Source organism: Phyllobates terribilis, unplaced genomic scaffold (genome assembly GCF_046119375.1).
Source record: "Phyllobates terribilis strain yellow unplaced genomic scaffold, ASM4611937v1 Scaffold_2__4_contigs__length_985480577, whole genome shotgun sequence".
Lineage (NCBI taxonomy): Eukaryota > Metazoa > Chordata > Amphibia > Anura > Dendrobatidae > Phyllobates > Phyllobates terribilis.
In genome coordinates, this window is record NW_027362762.1 from 303,856,608 (window position 1) to 303,873,736 (window position 17,129).

Here is a 17,129-nt window from a genome sequence, read left to right on the forward strand (position 1 = left end):
CCAGACATTTCAATGTAAAAACCACCTGATGACGTTGAGCCCTACTGCCAGCATAGTAAGGAGGTGTGCAGGATCCCTTCTGCGCAGTTAGAAAGCTTGTGGCATGACCAGACAGGCTTTGGGTGCAGGTGGAAGACCGAGAGGAGGTTGAGGAGGCAGAAGCAGTGGAGGAACTTTGACATAAAGAGGATTGACGCACAACTCGTGGGGACGGCAAGACTTGGACAGCAGCCCCTTGTCCTGCTGTCACCATAGTTACCCAGTGCCCAGTCAGCGACATGTAACGCCCCTGTCCATGCCTACTCGTCCAAGTGTCTGTGGTGAAATGCACCCTGTCACACACAGAGTTTCTCAAAGAAGCGGTGATGTTGTGTGCGACATGCTGGTGGAGCGCAGGCACACCTTTCTTTGAGAAGTAGTGCCGACTGGGCATCTGGTACTGGGGCACTGCGACGGACATAAGGTCTCGAAAATCCTCTGTGTCCACCAGGCGGAAAGGCAGCATTTCTGTAGCCAAGAGCTTGCAGATGGTGAAATTCAACCTCTAAGCTTTCTCATGGCTAGGAGGAAATGGTCTTTTACTTGTCCACATCTGAGGGACCGAGGGCTGGCCATTGTGCTTAGACGGGGTTGATAAGGGTGTCCCCGGCAAACTGCCGGTCTGTGAGGAAGATGCAGGCGGACATGTTAGGTTGCCTTGATCCAAAGGTGGTGCTATCGATGTCGGACAGCGCTCAACACCAACTGGTGTTACCACCTCCAAAGAAAATGATGACCTGCCAATCACGCTGGCTGTTGCGGGTAAAGTGGTGGCAGGTCTGCGCCCCAAAACAGGTGTGACTGCTGTCCCGCCAGTCACAGAGGATGAAGAGGCTGCGGATGCACAATATGTGGCAGACGGCGGTTGGCCCGGCCGGCTAGGCCGCATTGTAGCACAGTGAGCTTCCCACTGCAACTTATGCTTCAAGTCCATGTGCCGGTTCATGCATGAAGTACTCAAACTATGTATTTTTTGGCCTCTACTTAGCTTTTGCTGACAAATGTTACAGATAACACGAGTTGGGTCATCTTTATCAATCTGAAAAAATGCCCAGGCTATGCAAGGCTTAGCACCCATGCAACCTGAAGAGCCACCACGACTTGTGGTCAGAGGCAGAGTAGTGTTTGAGGATGTAGTTGTTGACGTGCTTCCAGTACTACGTCTCTGTCCAGGAAGGCGCAACCTGACCTCGTCGGCACTAGCATCCTCCTCCACCTCCTCTGCTGACCTCATCTCTTGGCTGACTGTGGGTTGACAGTAAGTGGGATCTCCAACCTCATCATCATCATCCTGTGTGTTATCACACCCGTCGTCCTCAGAGCCAACCTGTTCCTGCCCTGACAAAAAACTAAAGTTGTTACTCCAATCAGGTATTTGAGTCTCACCATCGTATTCCTCATTGTCTCCACCAACAGGAGTTACAGTTTGGGAATGAGGGTCTACATTATGGTCAGAACCTTCTGTGTCTGGTCCTGGATCTGACTCAAAGATTCTGGGCATCAGTGCAGATCATTTCCTCGTCTGGATTCACAGAAGCGCTGGAGCCGACCTCTGATTCCCAGGCTATAGTATGAGTAAACAGCTCTGCAGACTCAACCATCTGTTCTACCTCATACAAAGACGGGCAGCTGGAGATTTGGGAGCTGTGAGGAAGCAAGTGCGATTGGGGTGACACCTCTGAGGACTGGTGTATTTGTGATGTTGAAGTTGATGTGGAGGAGAGCCCACTTAAAGGAGCACTTGATATCCGTTGAAGCACCTGCTGCTTTTGTGCCTCATCTGGAATTTGTAGCGATTGGCGTGGCCGTAAGAAAGGGATCTTATCACATTGTCTGCTAAAAGAAGTAGACATTTTAGTTTTGTTGGTAGATGGTCTTTCTTCTGCAGATGTTACTGTTGCTTTAACACCTTCTCCACGGACACAACCTTTTTTCCCCTTCCCAACACGCCTATTCCCCTTTCCACCAGCAGCAGGCCTTTTTCCACTCATTTTGGTGGTTAACTAATTCACAACTCTGGAGTTGTTTGCACAAAAAAACAATGGATGGGAACCAAGCAGAGCTGAGTGGCCAAACTGTGGTACTAGGCCAAAACTATTGTCTGGGTTAGATGCAGAAAAAAATTATATTCAGTTTGCAACCTTATGGAGGTCAGTATAGATGGACTAATAGAACAAGTCCCACACACTGCTAGAAGGCAAAATATTTTTTCAGAGCTAGATGCAGAAAAATATTATATTCAATTTGCAGCCTGATGGAGGTCAGTATAGATGGACTAATAGAACAAGTCCCACACACTGATAGAAGGCCAAATATTTTTTCAGAGCTAGATGCAGAAAAAAAATATATTCAATTTGCAACCTGATGGAGGTCAGTATAGATGGACTATTAGAACAAGTCCCACACACTGCTAGAAGGCCAAATATTTTTTCAGAGCTAGATTCAGAAAAAAATTATATTCAGTTTGCAACCTGATGGAGGTCAGTATAGATGGACTAATAGAACAAGTCCCACACACTGCTAGAACCCAAATATTTTTTCAGAGCTAGATGCAGAAAAAAATTATATTCAATTTGCAACCTGATGGAGGTCAGTATAGATGGACTAATAGAACAAGTCCCACACACTGCTAGAAGGCCAAATATTTTTTCAGAGCTAGAAGCAGAAAAAAATTATATTCAATTTGCAACGTGATGGAGGTCAGTATAGATGGACTAATAGAATGATGCTATGCCCAAAAGGTTTTACTTCACTAGGTGCAGTAAAAAAATTGGTATTCTATACACAGGTGGTGTAGCTTGCAACACAGATAGGCTACTCCACTAACTAACACACTCTGCAATAGGCCAAAAAGGATTTACTTTGCTAGATTTAGCCAAATGCTGTGAAAAAAACTTGCACAGCACTGGCACAGACCTGCCTGGCAAAAAATGATAGGAATGATGTAACTTAGTCCTGAAAAGGACTGCAAATACAATTAGTCTTTACTTCCACAACCTATCTATTTAAGAGCACAGACCTGCCTGATAAAAGTCGTATAAAATGCTGTAATCTAGTCCTTAAAAGGACTGCAATCACAACTATTCCCTACTCCCAAGCTATCTGTAGATTTGTGCAAAAATTGGCTTGAAATTAACAAGGTATAGCGCACACAGCAACAGCGGTGCCGTCTAACACGCTGCTGCAGCAGTGAGAAAATGGTGGCGACGGGGAAAATGGCTGGGTCTTATAGGGCAAGGACATGTGACATACACTGCCAATGACACATGCCTTTGCTTGTGTGAAAAAAAGCACTTCGCTCCGTGTGTGCGCTGCTGATAGGCTGACAGATTGCACCTCCCCACTGTAAATGCGGGAAAGAGAAAAAAAAATGGAGATCTTCATTATTCCTGCAGAGATCCATCCCCTGCCCCCCCCCCCCACCAAGCTGTACACTCAAACTGCGTATTAACATTAATTTTCATCATTACTGAGAAAAAATTCAGTTATGATTTTGGTGCACGAACCGTTATCGAACATAACCTCGAACACCCGAATTATTTTCAAATCGTTCGTGTTCGCCAAACGGCTTGAACACCGCCCAAAACAGCTCGAATTTGAGATTGGCGAACAGTTCGAGTCGAACAACGCTCATCTATAGTAATGAGTCAGTGACCCAAGGAAAGTCCAACTTAAACGGCTTTTTTTGGCAAAGACTCACAACTCAAAAGCAAACGCTGTCCTCCAGATTGCAGCCGGGATATCCACACAGTTCGTGTAAACCTGTTGCCGTGGGATACGGCCGTGCTGTGTCACTTACTTGTGACAGATACGTTGCCATAACAGGCACGTGTTCAGCTTCACACAAGCTTGCAGAGATTCCTGCTATGCTCCTAGCAGTCCCAACACTGACACAACCAAACCTTTGCTGCAGGTTTTTAAAAGGAATCTGTGGCCATGAGCCACTTGTAAGACCCGGGCTGGAGGGAGTGGACCGCCTCACTGCTATCCTGTAATCCACTCCAAGAATAAAAGGCCATGGCGGGTTTTCTTACATCCAACTTAACCAAATAGCTTGACCAAGTTCAAACTTTACTTTGATTCTACACTGAAATCACAGCTGTGTTTGTGATAGCAATGCACTCCAGCGGGTTCAATATGCCTCTATGCACATCCAAGGAGACACATACCGTCCCTCGCATATGATACTTTTCACTGCCTCACACATGCTACCAAGAGCTGCAGCATCTTTGAACTTGTGTCCCATCAAGTTCATCTGGTATGTCATTTTTCAGCAATTGCAAAGGGAGGTGCCAGCAACGAATCTTCAAGATTTGCATGCCAAATGGCATCCAATGTGGAAGAACATTCCTCAGAAAACCATTAATAACCTCATTGATTGCCAAGTGCATATATTTCTGCATTGCTATGTGTGATACCAATACTTGATACTGAGTAAATCAAGGTATTTTGATAATGTTGTTTCTATTTTTTCATCATTTGCATATCATTAACATGTGTATCGATCCTGTGATTTCCAACCTTCCACAACTTTTATTTCTTGGTGTTGTAATTTCATTGTTAAGGAGTATATATATTGTTTATGATTTCAGATTGACTGAAAAACAATTATTTCTTCAGAAAAATTGAAGCAATGGTGGTCTTTTATTGACTGAGCAAGGTTCATGTGAAAATAATGTTCAGCCCTTCTGCTTCTTCAAAAGAAATTATCTAAGAAAGAGTTATTGATGTCTGCATCAACTTTCATTTATTTCAAGAGTTGTGTGGATATTTTGAAATTCAAATGAATTGACTTCACAGAAATTTCCTAAATAAATCAATTAACAGAGAATAAATTTGTGCAAATTTCAATACTGGAAAGCTTAAAATTGCTTGTTAAGGGGAGAGGGAGAGAGAACCATTAAAGCTTACACTTCACAAGTGAAAGAGAGAGAACCCCGTTGATCATAAGAGGTTACATTCTGAAAGAAAGGGAGGACCCCGCTGACCATAAGAGCTTACAATCTACAGAAGTGAGAAAGATATGATCCCTCAAATGATAAGAGCTTATACTCTACTAAAGAGACTTACCCAGTGACTCTGGAGGTGGAAAATGACTCAGCAGTACAAACTGTGCTCCACTGGGAACTGCTGATCTCTGATGTCCCAGTTTCTGACCATCACTGTACAAGGTGTGATAATCAGTAAAATGTCACAGCTGTAGGGCATTATGGGGAATCTCACACAGCAATGCAAATTGACTTTTACCTGCTCTCTGATGTCTCAGCAATGTGGGAACAGGTGCAGAGCAAAGTATTTCATTTTGAGAACTACAAATAAAATTTCTAAATATTCAAATTTGCATGAAATTTCAGATTTCTCACATAGTAATACATCTATTCAAATGACTCCACATGGCATATTATCATCATAAAAACATACAGAATATAAAGGAAGAAACCTCTTACATGGTTCGCCTTTGGCGTTTGATATCTGGACAAAGCTTATAACTTCAAATAACATTTTACAGCTGCTTTGAATTGGCTGCACATTAGTAATAAAAGAAAAAGAATGGTGAAAGATAATTTATGACTCTGGTATAAACCACTGACTAGCAGTGAAATGTTGTGCTGAATATTGATTAAACAATACTTTTTCATACCTCAGTGGCATTAGAGAGAATCTTGTCACATTACCTTAAAGCATGCTTAGAAAAAGTGTCACACATAAGGAAAACGAATGCATATAGATCATTCAGGTGGCTACTTTATGGATACTTATACACAGGGGTGAGACTATCTGTCTCAAGGGAGGCACATAATTGCACGTATCACTACTTGCCTTGCAGTTGGAAAGCATTAATTCGAAGATGCAATATCACAATGTACTAGAATGGTCTACCATTTATCTTCCTTATATTTGGATGGAGAAAGCTATAAAACATATTCATTAGACATGGAAAGTTTCAGGAGAACACATTGCATTTTTATTCCTTATTTTGAACCAAAGATGTGCTAAGAACATGTCAGACTTTCCAATCTAATCTTTCCACATTGAATCAGAGGAAAAAGAACAACAGAACTGAAATGAAAGTGCTTTGTATATCTGTAATAGTGCCCAGGGTGGTAGCCGTAGGCGAGTGTCATGTGTCCAACAAAAGTTCTGGATGTGTGTGTGAGTACTGGCAGTGTGACTTTGGGTACCATCACCTTCAGTCCCATTCCACTAATCCCCAAGTCCATTAGATTTCAAGATAAGGACACCAGGTGTGTGCATAAAAGCAAGGCACTCTTTACTTGGTAAAGCAACTTAAGTACACAAGGCAGCAGGCAGTACACTTTACAACCTCTTCTGTCTCATACAGAGGTACATTCTTATAGGTTTTGAGTGATGTCACTTTACATTTGGAGAAAATCAGATAAACCTCCATCTTCCCGGTGCAGGGATACATGGGTCCATATGTTACGCTGTGAACCCTGCACCCATACAACAGTCTGTGATCTGTTAATGTGGGTCTCTCTTAGAGCAGTTTCCCCCTTTCCCCATCAGCCAACACATGACTATTTTTTTCCTTTAATTCTGCCACAAATAGATTTCGCCTACATGCCTGCTGGACTGGATCTCAATCGCCTCTAAAGTTCATCAATGGTACTTGCTGCCTTGTGACTCTCAGTTCACTTCTAACTTGCTCTGTTCTTCTCTAGATCTCTGCACACTCTCCTCTAACAGGACCATAGTCACTGCAGGCTAGCTCCTCCCGTATGGGCTAGTCGCCAGATTAACTCTGTGTGCCCCAGCAGTCTTTTGCTGGGCAGACATAACCTTTCACCTACATTCTAACACACAACTTGCATTACTTTAGTACATTAACATTACATATTATATACCACAGTAGATTTGATATCTTCGAGGGAGAACATGATAGCTAGTCCATCTCCTCACATGTCGCGCAACTAAAATAAACATGAATTACAAAAGGTTTAAAGGGTGATTTTATCTTGAAAGCCCCTTTTCATAAGGTTTAGGACCCATTAGGTTTACCAAAGCAAAAATCTCTTGCTATAATGTACTGTTCAAGTCATTTGTTCATTTGAATGTACATTACTCACTTCCAATATTGAACATTTTATAGCCTTACACAATTTTTATACATGTCCAATAAACTAATTTTATTGTCTGGTAGTTGAATACACTTTCTGCCCATTTACTTGAGAAATAAAAAAAATTAAGTTTTATTCTGCTTTGCAGCCACTGTCCATCCATTGTCCAGTTTAAGGTGAAAAAACTGTGAAAGGTCCTCTTTAAGAGAAGCCAACGATCTCCTGCAATAAAAGTAAAATAATAAAGCAATATCATCCTTACCTTTCCATGGTTCCCACGACAGCTTCAGCTCTGCTACATTCACATGATAGACTGAACCGCAGCAGAACGCGGCCATCCAGCTTGCCATGCCGCAAAGACTGAGAAGGGCAGGCATGCTTGCGCACTACAGTGTCTGGCTGTGACCGCATAAAGATGAGCCGAGGTCATGTCCAATGAACTCAGCTCACCTCATGCATGTCACTGAAAGCTTGGGAAAATTCTCCTGCGCATGCGGTGAGATGACAAGCTGGATGGCAGCGCTCAGCTGTGATCCAGCCTGTCATCTCAATGGCATCCCAGCGTGGGAGAATTATCCTGCTGAAGCGCTGAGCGCTGAGAATTTTCCTGCACTCACCACTTGCGCAGAATTCTCCCACGCTGTCAGTGACGTGCTTGAGGTGAGCTGAGTTCATTGGACATGAACTCGGCTCATCTTTATGCCGTCTGTCACGGGTGTGTTGCCACGAAGATCGTCACGAGTACACAGCCTGACTTCTCGCAGCTGACTTGTTGGTGCTTTGTGTTTTCTCGGCAGTGTAGGAGTTAATTCTCTCTCTCTCTGGGCTAGCTGAGGTCCAGCCTCGCCCAGCTGCAATCAATGCTTCTTTAGTGAGACTCCTTTATATTCCTGCAGGTCTGTTTGGGAGGTGTCGGTGAAAGCTTTTCATTCAGACTTACAGAGCGGATCGTGGTGTTTGGAGTTGCTGAGATAAGTGTATTTGGAAGTGTTTTTTCCCTTTCCTCGCTTTATCATTTATCTCCTTTCCCGTTGGTGTTCCCTCTGTTGTAGTTGTGTAGAAGTTGTATGCAAGGTGGTTTTGGTTTTTCCCGTGTACTGTCTCGTTCGTCTAAATACTGTGTGTGGGCATATTATTTCTGGTTCCCTATTGTTGTGATCGGGGTCCTTCTCAGGACTAGATTACTTAGGTGCAGGGATCTTCAGGAGGTAGGGGTTACGCTGGCGGCCTGGACCTCTGTACCTTTAACAGTACCTCCAGGTTGAGGGGTTAGTCAGGGTCCCAGCTTAGGGTCAGCTTAGGCCCCCTACCTCCAGTATTCTGTGACAGTGTGACATTTTCACCGACCCACTTAGTTTTCTCCAGCTACCATGGATCCAGTAGCCGGTCTAGCTCGGCAGTTGCAGAGTTTGTCCATGGGGCTGGCGGACGTTAAGTCCAAGGTTTTGCATCCTCTGGAGCAAGCCGGACCAGAACCTAAAGTAGCTCTCCCTGACAAGTTCACTGGGGGGCGGGACAAGTTTTTTGTTTTCCGGGAGGCATGCAAATTGTACTTTCGGCTGCGGCCTCGGTCATCGGGCAGTGAAGAACAAAGGGTGGGAATTGTCATCTCGCTCCTACAAGGGGACCCTCAATCTTGGGCGTTCTCTCTTCCCCCAAGCTCCCCGGTTCTCCAGTCAGTGGATAGGTTTTTCGCTGCTCTGGGACTCGTATATGATGACCCAGATCGGATCTCCCTTGCTGAGTCTAAGTTACGTAGGATTCAGCAGGGAGATCGTCCGGCGGAGGAATTCTGTTCGGAGTTCCGTAGGTGGGCCACGGACACCCAGTGGAATGACCCGGCTCTTAGGAGCCAGTTTTGTCATGGTTTATCCGACAAATTACAGGATGTGTTGGCACAGTATGACTCTCCCGCGTCACTGGAAGCCGCTATGGCCCTTGCTATTCGTGTTGACAGACGGCTTCGGGAGAGGTGCGGGATAACTCTACCCCCTGTAATGTCTCCACCTCCTACAAGGTCCCCTCATATGGTGGTTCCCCTGGTCAGTCCGGAGGAGCCTATGCAATTAGGAGGGACATCATTTCGGGGAAGGGGACCGGTGGTGTGCCATAAGACAGGAAGGTGTTTCCTCTGCGGGAAAAAGGGACATTTTATTGGGGGGTGTCCATCCCGTCCCTTGCAGAGTAAAGAGTCGTCGAAAAAACTGTTGATCCCAGGTTGTGTGGTGGACGGCAATCTGGGAGTAGGTATTTCGTCCCTAGGTTCGTCTCAGTTTCTCGTACCGGCGGAGGTGGTGGTGGGTACGAGAACTGAGAGGATATCTGTTCTTCTGGATAGTGGGGCCGGGGCTAATCTGGTTGATGCTCGGCTTGCCCGGGTTCAAGGTATGCGATTGAGTGAGTTGGCTAAACCCATCCCCATATTCTCGATCGATGCCAGGCCTCTCGGTCAGGGAAGTTTTTTGCAAGCTGTGCATGGTGTAAAACTTCAAGTGGGGGCAATACATAAAGAACTGTTGTCTTGCTACGTGTTGGAGGGTCTTCCCACTCCTATAGTGTTGGGCCTTCCTTGGTTAGCTAAGCATAACCCGGTTATTAATTGGCAAACCAGAGAGATAAGCCAATGGAGTAAATTCTGTAATAAAAACTGCATGAACACGGTCATCGGTGCGGTTACTCCTTGGGTCTTACCTCCATTTCTGGCGGACTTTGAGGATGTATTCTCGGAGAATGGGTGTCAGGAACTACCTCCTCATCGCGAGTATGACTGTTCTGTAAAACTGCTCCCTGAGGCCAAGTTACCTAAAGCTAGGTTGTATAACCTTTCTGGTCCTGAGAGGCAGGCCATGAAGGATTATATTTCTGAAAGTCTGGCTAAGGGGCATATTAGACCTTCATCTTCACCGGTGGCCGCGGGGTTCTTCTTTGTTAAGAAGAAAGATGGAGGCCTACGCCCTTGCCTGGATTTCCGTGAACTTAATCGGATTACGGTCCGAGATCCGTATCCGCTCCCACTTATTCCCGATCTCTTTAATCAGATCGTGGGCGCCAAATGGTTCTCTAAGTTGGATCTCAGGGGGGCGTACAATCTGATTGGGATGAAGGAGGGGGATGAGTGGAAGACGGCTTTTAACACTCCGGAGGGGCATTATGAGAACCTTGTCATGCCATTCGGTCTGACTAATGCCCCGGCGGTGTTTCAACACTTTGTTAATGATATTTTTCGCCACCTGGTGGGACAGTTTGTTGTCATATATCTGGATGATATCTTAATTTACTCGCCGGATCTGGTGTCTCATCAGGAGCACGTTAGACAGGTGTTACAGATCTTGCGGGATAATAAACTGTATGCCAAGTGGGAAAAGTGTGTGTTCGCCGTACAGGAACTCCAGTTTTTAGGCTTCCTGGTTTCAGCGTCCGGTTTTCGTATGGACCCTGGGAAAGTGCGGGCAGTTCTTGAGTGGGATCGGCCGGAGAATCTTAAGGCACTACAACGTTTCCTGGGGTTTGCTAACTATTACCGGAAGTTCATTCGTAATTTCTCGTCCATGGTTAAGCCTCTCACAGACATGACTAAAAAGGGGACGGATTTTTCTAGGTGGTCTGACAAGGCTTGTCAAGCATTCTCCTCCTTGAAAAAATGTTTTGCCTCGGCACCCATACTCATTCAACCTGATGCGTCTCAGCCATTCTTTGTAGAGGTAGACGCTTCCGAGGTAGGGGTGGGAGCAGTATTGTCACAGGGTTCGTCCCCTGGTAAGTGGCATCCGTGCGCCTTTTTCTCTAAAAAGTTGTCGTCCGCTGAGAGGAATTACGATGTCGGCAATAGGGAACTCTTGGCCATTAAGTTAGCTTTTGAGGAGTGGCGCCATTTTTTGGAGGGGGCAGTTCATCCGGTCACCGTCATCACCGATCACAAGAACCTGCTATATCTGGAGTCCGCTAAACGTCTGAATCCCAGACAAGCTAGGTGGTCATTGTTTTTTACCAGGTTTAATTTCGTCGTTACATATCGTCCTGGGTCTAAAAATGTAAAGGCGGATGCCTTATCTCGCAGTTTCCCTGGGGCCGGGAATACGGACGACCCGATTCCTATTCTTCAGGAGGGGGTGGTGGTTTCGGCAGTATGCTCTGAGCTGGAGGAGGAGATATTGGAGGCTCAGGGGGACGCCCCTGTTGGACCTTCGGGGAGACTGTTCGTTCCTGATCAGTTGCGACAAAAGGTGATCGAGGCACACCATAACTCAGTTTTTGCAGGACACCCGGGGAGTAAAGCAACTGTGGATCTCCTCTCGCGTCGGTTTTGGTGGCCTAACTTACATAAAGAGGTGGTAACTTTTGTCGCGTCCTGTGGGGTTTGTGCGCGCTCTAAGACCTCACATACCCGTCCGTCTGGGGCCCTCTTACCTTTGAAGATCCCGGAGCGTCCTTGGACTCATCTGTCTATGGACTTTATTACGGACCTCCCTCCGTCTTCGGGTAAAACGGTCATACTCGTTGTAGTGGACAGGTTCAGCAAGATGGCACATTTTATCGCTCTTCCGGCTCTCCCTAATGCTAAAACTCTTGCGCAGGTGTTCATTGGGGAGATTGTGAGGCTTCACGGGGTACCCTCCGAGGTGGTGTCTGATCGGGGGTCTCAGTTTGTGTCCAAGTTCTGGAAGGCGTTTTGTGCTCGGCGGGGGATGCATTTGTCATTCTCGTCGGCTTTTCATCCTCAGACCAATGGTCAGACGGAACGTATGAACCAGAGCTTGGAGACATATCTTCGGTGTTTTGTGTCAGAGAACCAGGAGGACTGGGCTTCTTTCCTACCTCTGGCAGAGTTTGCTCTCAATAATAGGCGGAGCGAGTCCACTGGTAAGTCCCCGTTTTTTGGGGCATATGGTTTTCACCCCCAGTTTTGTACTTTCAGTAGGGGGGGCTCTTCGGGGGTTCCGGAGGAGGAACGATTTTCCTCATCTCTCGCTTCAGTATGGAGAGGGGTGCTGAAGAATCTGAATACTATGGGGAACCGATACAAACGTAAGGCTGATAGGAGGAGAGTGTCTGGTCCGGACCTAAGTGTGAACGATCAGGTATGGTTGTCTACCAGGAATATTAAACTTAAGGTTCCCTCCTGGAAACTGGGTCCCAGGTTCATCGGGCCGTACAGAATCAGTTCTGTTATTAATCCGGTGGCATTCCGTCTTGACCTCCCCCCTACGTTTAAAATTCACAACGTGTTTCACAGATCATTGCTTAAGAGGTATGTGGCGCCGGTGGTACCGTCACCTTTACCTCCCCCTCCTGTGGTTGTCAATGGTAACTTGGAGTTCCAGGTATCGAGGGTCATTGATTCACGCTTTAATCGCCGGTCCCTTCAGTACTTGGTTCATTGGAAGGGGTATGGTCCTGAGGAGAGGATGTGGGTTCCTGCATCGGATATTAACGCAGACCGATTAGTTCGGGCCTTCCACTCGACTCACCCGGATAAACCTGGCCCTGAGGGTCCGGAGGCCCCTCGTAGAAGGGGGGGTACTGTCACGGGTGTGTTGCCACGAAGATCGTCACGAGTACACAGCCTGACTTCTCGCAGCTGACTTGTTGGTGCTTTGTGTTTTCTCGGCAGTGTAGGAGTTAATTCTCTCTCTCTCTGGGCTAGCTGAGGTCCAGCCTCGCCCAGCTGCAATCAATGCTTCTTTAGTGAGACTCCTTTATATTCCTGCAGGTCTGTTTGGGAGGTGTCGGTGAAAGCTTTTCATTCAGACTTACAGAGCGGATCGTGGTGTTTGGAGTTGCTGAGATAAGTGTATTTGGAAGTGTTTTTTCCCTTTCCTCGCTTTATCATTTATCTCCTTTCCCGTTGGTGTTCCCTCTGTTGTAGTTGTGTAGAAGTTGTATGCAAGGTGGTTTTGGTTTTTCCCGTGTACTGTCTCGTTCGTCTAAATACTGTGTGTGGGCATATTATTTCTGGTTCCCTATTGTTGTGATCGGGGTCCTTCTCAGGACTAGATTACTTAGGTGCAGGGATCCTCAGGAGGTAGGGGTTACGCTGGCGGCCTGGACCTCTGTACCTTTAACAGTACCTCCAGGTTGAGGGGTTAGTCAGGGTCCCAGCTTAGGGTCAGCTTAGGCCCCCTACCTCCAGTATTCTGTGACAGTGTGACACCGTCACAGCGAGACACTGAAGAGCGCAAGCATGCCTGCGCTTCTCAGTCTCTGCGGCATGGCAAGCTGGATGGCAGCTTTCGGCTGCGGTCCAGCCTGTCATGTGAATGTAGCAGAGCTGAAGCTGTCGTGGGAACCATGGAAAGGTAAGGATGATGTTGCTTTATTATTTTACTTTTATTGCAGGAGATCGTTGGCTTCAGCTGGAATGGGCATGATCGTAAGTATGGTTTAATTTAGAACAATAAAGAATTGTGTCTTTATTTCAATTAAAGGACTTTATTCTGGGTGTTTGTGTTTTTTTTTTTTACTTTTACTTTTATTGCAGAAGACATTGGCTTCAGCTGGAATGGGCGTGATGGTAAGTATGGTTTAATTTAGAACAATAAAAAATTGTGTGTTTATTTCAATTAAAGGACATTATTCTGGGTGTTGTGTTTTTTTTAACTTTGACTTTGGGGTTAGTAATGGGGGTGTCTTATAGACGCCTCTCCATTACTAACCTGGGATTGATGTCAGCTGGCATTATAAGCTGACATCAACCCCAGCCCTATTACCCCACTGCCACCGCTACAGGGCAGTGGGAAGAGCGAGGCTAAGTGCCAGAATTGGCGCATCCTATGGATGCGCCATTTCTGGGGCGACTGACGGCTGGTGTTTCTAGCCTGGGAGGGGGCCAATATTCATGGCACCCTTCCTGGGCTATTAATATCAGCCCCCAGCTGTCTGCCTAGCCTTTGCTAGCTATTAAAATAGGGGCGACCCCACGTCATTTTTTTGGGGGTCCCCCATTTTAATAGCTAGTAAAGGTTAGGTATTCAGCTGGGGGCTGATATTAGTAGCCTGGGAAGCTCCATGGGTATTACTTCCTTCCTAGACTTCAAACATCTGACCCAGCCGTCTGCTTAACCTCCGCTAGAGACTAAAATTACGGGGAACCCCACGCCAATTTTTTTTTTTATAAATCCTTTATTTTAACACTAAATGACAAGTACAGTAATCAACACTATCACTGTACTTATTATATATGTGACTGACATGTTTCTATCTATCTAATCTATGTGTGATGCTCTATTCTTTCTATTATAAATTGTCGGGTACTGATGCTGAATTGCCGGCCGGCTTTTTTAAAGAGAGTGTCTTCTGAGCAGTTTGTCAACCTTTGGACACCTTTGAAGGTGTTTTCTATGTGTTTCTATGTGTTTTTGTTTGCCTGCCATTGGTTTTAACGGTGTTCTACGGTGTTCGACGAACAGTTCCACGAACATCCCGGTGTTCGACGAACCGAACCGAACCCGAACACTACGGGGGTGGCTCAACACTATTCATCTATTTATAGTTTATCAATTATATGTATAGTTCCCTTTTCTCTATCGTCTTTCCCTCATCTGCCTAGATGGCTTCTCCGTTAAATATTCTTTTTTTTTCTGGCTTCCAGTCACTGGCACATCCCTGGTTCTAATCCCATTTCTCTTACACTCCAATCATTTCTCCTCATGAATTTGTCCTTTATTTATGTGTTATAATTTATACGCATAGTTCCATTCTTTTCTCTGTCCACTATCCCTCATCTGCCTAAGTGGTTCCTCTGTTAAATATTCAGTTTCTGGCTTCTATTTACTCACCCATCCTCGTTCTTATCCCACTTCTGCTACATTCCAATCATTTCTCTTCAACACTTTGTCCTCTAGTTAAATCTTATCTTCAATAAGTATGGTTCTATGGGTGTTCCCTATGTGATTGGCATCCATTTTGGGCCTTTAAAAACCCATTTTTTGTCATGTTTTGCACACTTGTTTTTATCACTTGATAAAGACACCGGGTACGGTGATGAAATGTGTAGTGAATAAAATACCTTATTCTCATCATAATTTCTGAAGAATGGATTTACTCCAGCAGAGCAATTCACCTACATGTACATCCAGCTGGATCCAATATATACTGGATCATTTATCCACCAGCCACGGGGCAGCAGCAGCTGTTTTTCTTCATGCCTATATAGGAGTTGTGCTTGTCACAACTTCACCAGGCGAGCGTAACCAGCACTCTCTTGCTATCCCTCCATAGGGCATCACCCTATTGTGCACTCTTTTTATCACTTTTAGAATTGTTCATTTTCTCCCTGTAAATACGCATACCTTTAGCCTGCCAGCAATTATTTAAATGCTATTTACCTGCAGAATACTACTAAGACTGCAAGTAAATATTGTTTTCAATGTTAACAGGTTCCTTTTAAATAGGATTTTTTATTTTATTTTCAACACTGGTGGGAAAGAAGGGCCGTGCTGAATGCACAAAACGTCTTTCAGCCCGAGCCTGTTTTCACCTTCCTGACCAGGCTAAATTTTACAATTCTGACTAGTGTCAATTTATGTGGTAATAACTTTGGAATGCTTCATCATATCCCAGTGATTCTGAGACTATTTTTTGTGACATGATGTACTTCATGTTAGTGGTAAATTTTAGTGTATAGGATTTGCATTTAATGAAAATTTGACAAAAAATTGTGGTGAAAACATTTGTAAAAATGTTGCAATTTGCAAACTTTTAATTTTTAGGCCCTTAAAACAAATAGGTATACCACACAAAATAGATAATAAATAACATTTACCACATGTCTACTCTACATCAGCATTTTTTTTGAGGGGTTTTTATTAGGAAGTTAGAAGGGTTAAAAGTTAATCAGCATTTTTTAATTTTTCCCACAAAAATGTTGCTTTAATAATAATAATGTTTTTATTTATATAGCGCCAACATAATCTGCAGTGCTTTACAATTCAGACAATTTACAGACAATATTGGCATTGTCCCCATCGGGGCTTACAATCTACATTCCCTATCTGTATGTCTTTGGAGTGTGGGAGGAAACTGGAAAACCTGGAGGAAACCCATGCAAACACAGAGAGAACATACAAACCCCTTGCAGATGTTGTCCTTGGTGGGATATGAACCCAGGATACCAGCACTGCAAGGCTGCAGTGCTAACCACCGAGCTGCTGTGCTGCCTGCTTTAGCCAAATTTTTCATTTTCACAAGGGTAACAGGAGAAAAAGGGACGCCATATTGTATTTGCAGAGCCACTGCTGTGCCTGAACAGTAGAAACCCCACACAAGTGACCCAATTTTGGAAACTATATCCCTCAAGGAACTTATCTAGAGGTATAGTAAGCACCTAGAACTCATAGGGGCTTCACAGAAATTTATAACTTGGAGCTATTAAAATTAAAAAATAATTTTTTTCAGCAGAATTTTTTCTTTGGCACCAAATTTTTCTTTTTCACAAGGATAACAGGAAAAAATGGACCATACAATTTGTTGTGGAATTTCTCCTGAGTAGACTGTTTGGGCACATGGCAGGGCTCGAAAGGGAAGGAGTGCCAATTTAATTCTGGAGCGCAATTTTGGCTGAAATAAATTGCGGATGCCATGTTGTGTTTGAAGAGTCCCTGACATGCCAAAACAGCAGAGAGCCCCCACAAATGATGACATTTTGGAAACTACACCTCTCGAAGAATTCACATAGGGGTGTAGTGAGCTTTACAATACTGCTTACTCACATAGCGAGACTCGAGAAGGAAGGAGCGCTATTTGACTCTTGAAGAACAAACAAATTTTCATAGAAGCTGTATATATGGAGACCGCAAACTATTCTAAGTGCCAGCAGAGCAGAATCCCAACTCAAGTGATCCCATTTTGGAAATTTCACCCATCTGGGAATTTATTTACAGGTGTAGCGACGATTTTAACTTGTCAGTGCTTTCCAGAAATAAGCAACAGTGGATTTTGCCAAGTGAAAATTGAAAATCTGCCATTGTAGTGTCCATGCATTGTAGTGCCCAATACATTGAAGTGCCCACTATG